The sequence below is a fragment of the Portunus trituberculatus genome, chromosome 46 (assembly GCF_017591435.1).
Source record: "Portunus trituberculatus isolate SZX2019 chromosome 46, ASM1759143v1, whole genome shotgun sequence".
In the NCBI taxonomy this organism is placed as follows: domain Eukaryota; kingdom Metazoa; phylum Arthropoda; class Malacostraca; order Decapoda; family Portunidae; genus Portunus; species Portunus trituberculatus.
The window spans coordinates 26,837,860-26,847,531 of NC_059300.1; positions in this window are offsets into that span (position 1 = coordinate 26,837,860).

Genomic DNA, 9,672 nt, shown 5'->3' on the forward strand with positions numbered 1-9,672 from the left:
AGCCAGAGGACCGGGGTTCGATTCCCCGGCCGGGTGGAGATATTTGGGTGTGTCTCCTTCCACGTGTAGCCCCTGTTCACCTAGCAGTGAGTAGGTACGGGATGTAAATCGAGGAGTTGTGACCTTGTTGTTCCGGTGTGTGGTGTGTGCCTGGTCTCAGGCCTATCCGAAGATCGGAAATGATGAGCTCTGAGCTCGTTCCGTAGAGTAACATCTGGCTGTCTCGTCAGAGACTGCAGCAGATCAAACAGTGAAACACACACATATAATTTGCTAAGGAATATTGGAGTAGCATTTCACTACGTGGACAAAGAAATGATGAAGAAATTGATAAGTACTATAATAAGACCCAGATTGGAATATGCAGAGTAGTGTGGACCCCTCATAAAAAGAAATACATAAGGAAGTTGGAGAGACTACAAAAAATGGCTACAAGAATGGTTCCAGAATTTGAAGGGATGACATATGAGGAGAGACTAAAGGCTATGGATCTACCAACCCTGGAACAAAGAAGGGAGAGGGGGGGATCTGATACAAGTTTACAAATTGATAAATGGAATGGACCAAGTGGATAATGAGAAACTGATCTTGAGAGAAGAATATGACATTCGAAGCACAAGATTGCATAGTAAAAAGCTGAGAAAGGGAAGATGTTAGAGAGATGTTAAAAAATATAGTTTCCCGCAAAGATGTATTGAGACGTGGAACAGTTTGAATGAAGTAGTGTCTGAAACGAGTGTGCATACTTTTAAAGTAAGATTGGATAAGTGTAAATATGGAGACGGGGCCACACGAGCATAAAGCCCAGGCCTTGTAAAACTACAACTAGGTAAATACAACTAGGTAAACACACACACTGAGCTATTAAATTACAGACCTGTGTCACTTACAAGTGTTATGGGGAAGTTGTGTGAAAAAGTTATCAATGAAAATGGGTTAAACATCTGGAAGAAGAACAAGTTATATCAAACAGACAATTTGGGTTCAGGACAGGACAGTCATGTGTGTTGAACTTATTAAGTTTCTACTCAAGAATAATAGAAGGAATGGAAAGCAGAGATGGATGAGTGGACACAGTATACCTGGACATAAAAAAACAAAGGCTTTTGATAAAGTCTCTCACAAAAGACTACTTTAGAAACTAGAGAACATAGGAGGACTGAGAGAGGAACTTTGTTTGACTGGATAAGGGATTATTTGAAGGACAGAGAGATGAGAACTGTGATCAGAGATACATACGTACTCATCTTGGGGTAAAGTAACAAGTGGAGTGCCACAAGGGTCAGTGTTAGCCCCCATTACGTTCCAGATTTATGTAAATGACATTCATGATGGGGTAAACACTTATATTAATTTGTTTGCTGATGATGCAAAGCTGCTAAGAGTAAGCAAAACCCAGGAGGACTGTTTGCTGTTACCGGAAAATATAAACAAAATCTATGAGTGAACTAAAAAGTGGAAATTGGAGTTCAATGCCCAGAAATGTCATGTAAGGGAACTTGGAAAGAGTAAGAGAAGACCAGTACGGAACTACCTGATAGGAGAGGTACAAATATTGAAGACTAAAGAGGAAAAAAGTCTGGGAGTGATTATACAGGAAAATCTGAAGCCCGAAAAACACATAAGATATTTGGATTAGCAAATAAAGTGTTGACTAATATAAGAGTGGCATTTCAATTCTTGGACAAAGATATGATGAAAAGAATTATCACGAGCATGATACATCCAAATCTGGAATACTAAGCAGTCGTGTGGTCTCCGAGCTCTAAAAAACACATAAGGTTAGAACGGATTCAGAAGATTGCTACAAAGATGGTGGCAGAACTAAAAGATCTAACATATGAAGAAAGGCTGAAGGAAATGGGACTGCCAACCTTACAAGATAGAAGAGAACAAGGAGTCCTAATAACAATGTACAAGATAATCAATGGCATTGAAAAGATAAACAAGGAAGACCTGGTGCTGGTGACAGAAGAAGATAGAAGGACAAGTGGACATGTAAAGAAGATTAGGATGAGGCAGTGTGTGAAGGATATTGGAAAATACATTTTTCCACATAGAGCGGTGGAAAAGTGGAATGCATTAAGTGATGAAGTTGTTATAGCACATAAAGTGCATAACTTTAAAGAAAACACTGGAGAAATTGAAACATGGAGACAGAACACTATGAGCCCCGCTCGAACCTTGTACAATACAACTAGGTAAACACACACACACACACACACACACACACACACACACACACACACACACACACACACACACACACACACACACACACACACACACACACACACACACACACACACACACACACACACATACGGTAATCAAGAAGGAAGAAAATGTGAAGCAGTATGGAGTGTACGTGTCCTGTACTGAGTGTACTGATCCTGCAGCAATTCAGGCACTAGTGAATCACTGCCATCTCTTATAAAAAAATATTAACATGCCTAAAGAAATAAGGTCTTTTTGTTGATAACAATACATGTAATCATAAAGTTCAATGAGATTATTATTTTCTTTTTTTTACTACAAAGTATAAGTTATTTACACTTTAATGCAGGGAATTCTCAATCTAGTTTTGCAAATTCCTGGTGGTTCACAAGATTTCAAGGGATAATTCTTAGATGGTTGATCTTATAACATCCTTTGTGGTACCATTATATAATGAGTTAGTGCTAGTCACTAAATTAACATTGTTTGACATTACATTACTGGGGGTTCAGTATAGATAGTCTTATAGCTCATGAAGTTCTTATTGAGAAAAAGGGTGAGAACTGCTTCATTAACAAAACAGATCTGATTAAACTATTGGTCCTCATTATGATTTTCATGTAATAACTTATGTTGGATAATGTATATTCAACCATGATTCCATGAAACATTGGCAAAGTTCAGCACAAGAAAATGGCCTCATATTACTTAAACAAATCATCAATGCAAACAAACAACAATTGAGGAAAAAACAATAATCCAAGAGAAAAAAAACTGACTTGAATAAATAAAACATCTGATTTATATATAAATCAGAAGGTTTTAAAACTCTGCAACATCGAGACTTGATTCTTTTAAAATCTCTCGGTATAAGTGAATAACAGCATCTCTTTTCATATCACTAAAAAAAACATGGAAAGTGGTAGAGTACTTACTACACAACATGTCTGTGATGTTTTTAATGTGGGGACGGCCTTAGTGTGTCGTACACAAGCCTTCAAATGTGCGGTGTTCGGCGAGTTTTCTCTAAGTCCAGCAAGCTGTGGCAAGCCACAGAGGCCCATCACACTCGGAAATGAGCAGTACACTGACTTGCATTTGTTTCTAGCTGGGGTTTGTGGGTAACTGCTGAATAGGATTCTTATTGTGTCTATAGTTCTTTTGTCCAATAACGTGCCACCACCTCTTAACACCACTAGCTGCGCCAATGGGAATTTGCTATATGTATTCGTAGGCAGGGCATAGGTGGGCAGACAGGTGCACAGAAACATCTGTGTGCGCAGTTCAGCCATGGCCACCAGTGACATTAGTTGTAATGGTTGTGAATTTGATTACTGGGAAATCATCGCTCCTGCGATGCAAGTCAGTGTACAATCGAGAAGAGGACCAGCCAGGACCTTCATCCTTTCGTTAAAGTATTGTGAGGAGCGGTATTGGTAGAGGTAGGGCATATTGTGTGAAGCTATAAGAGAACCAGTTAGTGTTGTAGGGGGGAGTCCGGGGGCACAGCCCCCCGGCTAGGCTAGGTTACATTAGGTTAGGTTTATGTTAGGGTTAGGTTAGTGTTGTAGGGGGGTCCGGGGGAGCACAGCCCCCCCCGGTTAGGTTAGGTTTATCTTAGGGTTAGGTTAATGTTGTAGGAGTGTAGGGGGGTGGTTAGGTTACATTAGGTTAGGTTTATGTTAGGGTTAGGTTAGTGTTGTAGGGGGATCCAGGGGGGCACAGCCCCCCCCGATTAGGTTAGGTTTATGTTAGGGTTAGGTTAATGTTGTAGGAGTGTAGGGGGGGGTGGTTAGGTTACGTTAGGTTAGGTTTATGTTAGGGTTAGGTTAGTGTTGTAGGGGGGAATAGGTTACATTAGGTTAGGCTTTTGTCCTTAGATTTTTTTGGATTGCCATATCTTACCTCTTATGGCTCCCCCCCCCAAAACCCCCAATTCCCCACAGCCCCCCCAAGTTTGCTGGGGCTGGTGGGGTGGTTGGTGGAGGAAGGGGGAATGCTATTCTTCACTTTTACCAATCTCTCTATCTATATGTTCCTACTTTTCTTTTGATCCATTCAAAAGAAAATTATCAAGATGTGACAAAAAGTACCGGTACTCCAACTTTATAGAAGCATCCTACAGTATGATTTATGATGTCAAAATGAGTGGAGTGTAAGGCAGTACAAAGTTTTTTTTTTAAATCTCCTTGACATCAAAGAAATATGCATTAATTAAAAAAACAAAACAAGGGGCATTATATAATAAAAATGGAAAAAAAAATGTAAGCATCCCATGTTGAAGCAAACACCCAATGTACAGTCACTGAATCTGAATATTCAGTCTCAGTTTTAACAATCTTTTCATGGTTTTGTTAAAATGGTGAGTCTGTCTGACTGGCACAATGACAGTATCACTATAAAAGAGGGCAGTGTCAAACAAACGCCACTCAAATTGTGGTGTGCCTACTGACCCGCTTATGGCGCCCTCTGAATCTTCAACTGCTAGAAGAAATACCATGCCTTATGTATGCATAGTTCCTCCTACCCTCCTTTCTTCAGCAGACCTGCGTCAGTCTGCTACACAGCCAAGCCATCCACACAATCAATCTCTCCAAGCAAGTACCCCTTTGTCTTCCCATGAATGCTGTAACGTCTTTCAAGTTTTCATGAGGAGAGTAGTGCTTTATTAGGTTGTACCCTGCCTGTCTTAGCTAGACTGTCTGAAAGTCTGGGTTATCCCTTAAGCGTAGTCCAGAATGATTATGAAATGAGGCCACGGCAATAACTCGCTGGTTTAAATGTGTAAAGTCTTGACAAAATACTAAAGCTTTGGAATTTCAATATGGATGAGAACTGGGAATAAAATAAATTCTACAGTTTGATCCTTTAAACTCACACTCTCCCTCTCTTGGTCCTAAATTTAGCAGTAACACATGGCGGGACCTCAAGGCTTCGAGAACCCGTGGGCCTCTTTACATCTCCCCTCCGCCTATCACAAAGAGAAAATTCCAATTAATTAATTTGAGAGACACGAATGGTCCTCTGCATGAGCGCTTAGCTTCAGTTTAGCCAGCTTCATGGACCATGTGGCACTGTCCTCTCTCATATGAACCGCAACGTAACAGCAGCGGCAACACAGACAAGTGAACCACCACTACCAGCACCACCACCATATTCTAACATACCTCAGCCAGAGTAAACAGCACACACATAGCTTTCCTACCAATTCTTTCAAGCTACATACCATCTTGAGGACGTGGAGAGAACGCCAGGAAGATATGGATGAAGTGTTTGCACTTTCAGAAGCACAGAGACACGCAAAACACACGAGCCATTCCGGGTCCGCCATGACTTTGGCGAGAAGGCTCTGCCTGCCTGGTCTGCCGACTGCTAGTCAGTGCCAATTTACTGATTTCCATTTCTGCTGCTGCTGCTGCGACTTTCATGTGACCAGTGAATGAAGCATCTCAAACATTTGAAATATCTCAGTTAGAAATACAAACATCATAACATAAGAATACATAATAAAGGGCAACCTTTATTTTTTTTTAAAGACGTGCAAGGCTTTTCAGGTACGTACTTACCAAGGATTCTATAGTCTACTTTTACTAATACGTATTACTTATACGACTAATAATAATAGTAATAGTAATGATGATGATGATAATAATAATAATAATAATAATAATAATAATAATAAGTTATAATAGTAATAGTAATAATAATAATAATAATAATAATAAACAAGGATTATGTACTGTATAATGCACATATTTTGTCGTTTGATTCATAAAATGTTGAGTCTATAGTATATAGCAATGATTTTTCGAGCACTGTGCCGTGAAGCAGGTGTTGTGCGGCGACGGTAGAAGTGATAGTTGTCTACTTCTTCAAACAAGGCATCACACATGACAAATATGTAACATCTATGAACATTGATACTGATAGATAAAATGAATATAATTGTAAATTTGTATCATAACCTTTCTTGTGGGATCATACCACACTGAAAAACAGGAGCTGGTAATCCTCGCTTATCCCGTTGAGTTAATAAACAAAAATAATTTTACCTTTATTCAAGCAATAATGGTGTACCACGCCCATTCCAGCTCTTGGCTTTGTGTGCCGTGAAAGGAAATTCCAGAAAACCACTCTCCAGTCACTGGCAATGCTAGGAAACACGAGATAAAACACTGAACAGTGACCAGTCACTGACCTACCCATCTGTACCTCTACCTACAGAGAGCAGGTGTGCATCGGTGTGGGTGGGGTCTTGGGGGAGGCTGTTCTCACGTAGAGTCAGGTCATTGGCACAGAGAGTGAGTGCTTACAGTACTCTAGTGGCCAACTGGCAGGGCAGTGCAACAACAGTGAAGGGAGCGTCAGTGACTTGGCAGCTATTAATGTGTCGCACACATGCATGCATGCACGGCATGGTTTGGCATAACACACACACACACACACACACACACCGCGTAGTGTCACGGCCTTCTTGTACAGGCCTGAGGGATCAGAGATGTGACGTCAGCACAAGTAGGCCATCGCCGCGCCGCTCTGCTCATCTCTTTTCCCATAAATGTTCTATCATTTCTATGTTTTTATCGATGATCTTTTTCTTTTGTCTTACAATATAAACGTATGATGATGATATTTTGCATTATTTTACCTGAACCATATATTTTACTTGGATTTTTTTTATTAATTTCAAAAATTTTAGTACAGTCAGCTAAATAATAGCATAAACCCTATACACCAACACCTGTGGTGATAACGTTTATATATATATATATATATATATATATATATATATATATATATATATATATATATATATATATATATATATATATTATAATACACATCCTTTAGACCAGCATGTTAAAACCACACCCTTTAGACCAGCAAGCTAAAACATCCCTTTAGACCAGCAAGATAAACATCCCTTTAGACCAGCAAGATAAACATCCCCTTTAGACCAGCAAGATAAACATCCCTTTAGACCAGCAAGATAAACATCCCTTTAGACCAGCAAGATAAACATCCCTTTAGACCAGCAAGATAAACATCCCTTTAGACCAGCAAGATAAACATACCCTTTAGACCAGCAAGCTAAAACAACCCCTTCAGACCAACAAGCTGAAAACACTCCTTTAGACCAACAAGCTAAACCCCTTTAGACCAGCAAGCTAAAACACCCTTTAAACCAGCAAGCTAAAACACCCTCTTTAGATCCCTTTAGATGGGTTAGGTTAAGATAGGTTAGGGCAGGCTAGGGTTAGGTTATTGCCCACCTTTCTCTGTTTATCTTACCAACAATTAATTGGCATAAAAGCTGTTCTTGATTTCAAAACATTTATGTTGATCAATACATTTGTTTCATTACCTAACCTAACCTACCATAACCTACCCTTACCTATCCTAACCAAACCTAAGGTAGTACTCGAGTAGCCAAGGTTCCTTATGTTCACCTACACTAAATATATCATAAACTGATATCACATCATTATACAGGGTGTAACACGAGTTTCTGCGAATACTTCTAGGAGGCGAAAGAACAAGTTATTCTAAGTAAAAAATGTTCTATACTCATATGACTTTTGAGGCTTTGTTTAGTCGTGGGGTGAAATTTAAGTGTGGCTGGTACGGGCGATTGTTTTATTTCGTAGAAACACCATGTCCACCTTACTGTAAGTGTGTGGTACTTTCAACAGAGATTTTTTGTCTGTCAAAATCATGCAGTACCATCGAGATTTATTTACCGTCAATCTTGGTGTGAAATTCCGAACAGCTGATCTGCTGCTAGCCTCCCTCAGGCAGGCAAGGTGTCCCCGTATAGCCTATTACTTTATTTGTCAGTAATTACAGACATTCTAACACGGTGTCAGATTTATCTGTAAATTACCTCTCAGTCAATACTACTCGTCTCATTGCAGAATATTGCTATACCCCAAAACTTGTAGAAATGATAGCGAGTTATGCAGTTTGTTCGATGGTGAAAAGTAGTGGGTTATTCAATCATTTCTGCAAATTTGTGGGTGTTACAGTATCCCATGATCAGACAAGTGGTATTACAGATTAGGAATTTACCGGTAAACATTACACAATGTTAACATGTCTGTAATTAGTGACAAATAAAATAAATGGCTACCCACCTCCCTGGCAGGAAGGCGGTAGTGAGGCTATCTAGCAGAAAATTAGCTGTTTGAAATTTCACGTTAAGACGGTGACGGTAAATAAATTTTGATTGTGCTGTGATTTTCCAAAGGAAGAAAATATATACAAAATGCCACACACTTACAGTAAAGTGGAGTAAGTTGATATAGTGTTTCTATAACATAAAACACCCGACCGGCCCAGCCGGTGTAACAGTCACCCCGCCACATGCACTTGAATTTCACCCCACGACTAAACAAACTTGTACTTTCACCTCTAGAAGTATTCGCAGAAACTCGTGTTACACCCTGTATTATAATGTGGATAAAATTATACTAGTTGTATACAATAAACATTGGTTTAGTTTACTTAACTTGGTGTTTATGGTTGGGGTGGAGTCTGCTTGCCTGATAGCATGAAGCTAAGCCCGCACAAGCTTCTCTTCTTTTTGGAATGAAAATAAGCACACCTTTGGCCCACTTTTGTAATTCCCTTTACATAAAGGAACGCAACACTTGTAAGGCATGGCAGAAGGCCTAGTGAGTGCACCAAAACCACTTAAAACAAGACCACGGCGGAGTTCCAAAACAGTCCCAACACACCCAGTAGACGCGGATGGCCTACTCGCACTGACGTCACAGCCGCGTGACGTCACATCCATCAGGCCAGTATGAGAAGGCCGTGGTAGTGTAGTGGTTAGCACGCTCGACTCACAATCGAGAGCCGGGTTCGAATTCCGGCGCGGCGAGGCAAATGGGCAAGCCTTTTAATGTGTAGCCTCTGTTCACCTAGCAGTAAATAGGTACGGGATGTAACTCGAGGGGTTGTGGAGTGTGTTGTGGTCTCAGTCCTACCCGAAGGGTAATGGGGAAGACTGGCTGGATGACCAGCAGGAGACCGTGGTGAAGTACACACACACACACACACACACACACACCTAGAGAAAGTAAAATAGGAATAGGACTTGTGAGTGACTATGGAGGAAATCAATCAATCGGTAAGCCATATTGATTGGATTTTCAGACATATAATTTGCTAATATTGGATTAGCATTTCACTACATGGACAAGGAAATGATGAAGAAATTAATAAGTACTATAATAAGACCCAGATTGGAATATGCAGGAGTTGTGTGGACCCCCCTTAAAAAGACACACATAAGGAAGTTGGAGAGACTACAAAAATGGCTACAAGAATGGTTCCAGAATTTGAAGGGATGACATATGATGAGAGACTCAAGGCTATGGATCTACCAAGTCTAGAACAGAGAAGGGAGAGAGGGGATCTGATACAAGTTTATAAATTGATTAACGGAATGGA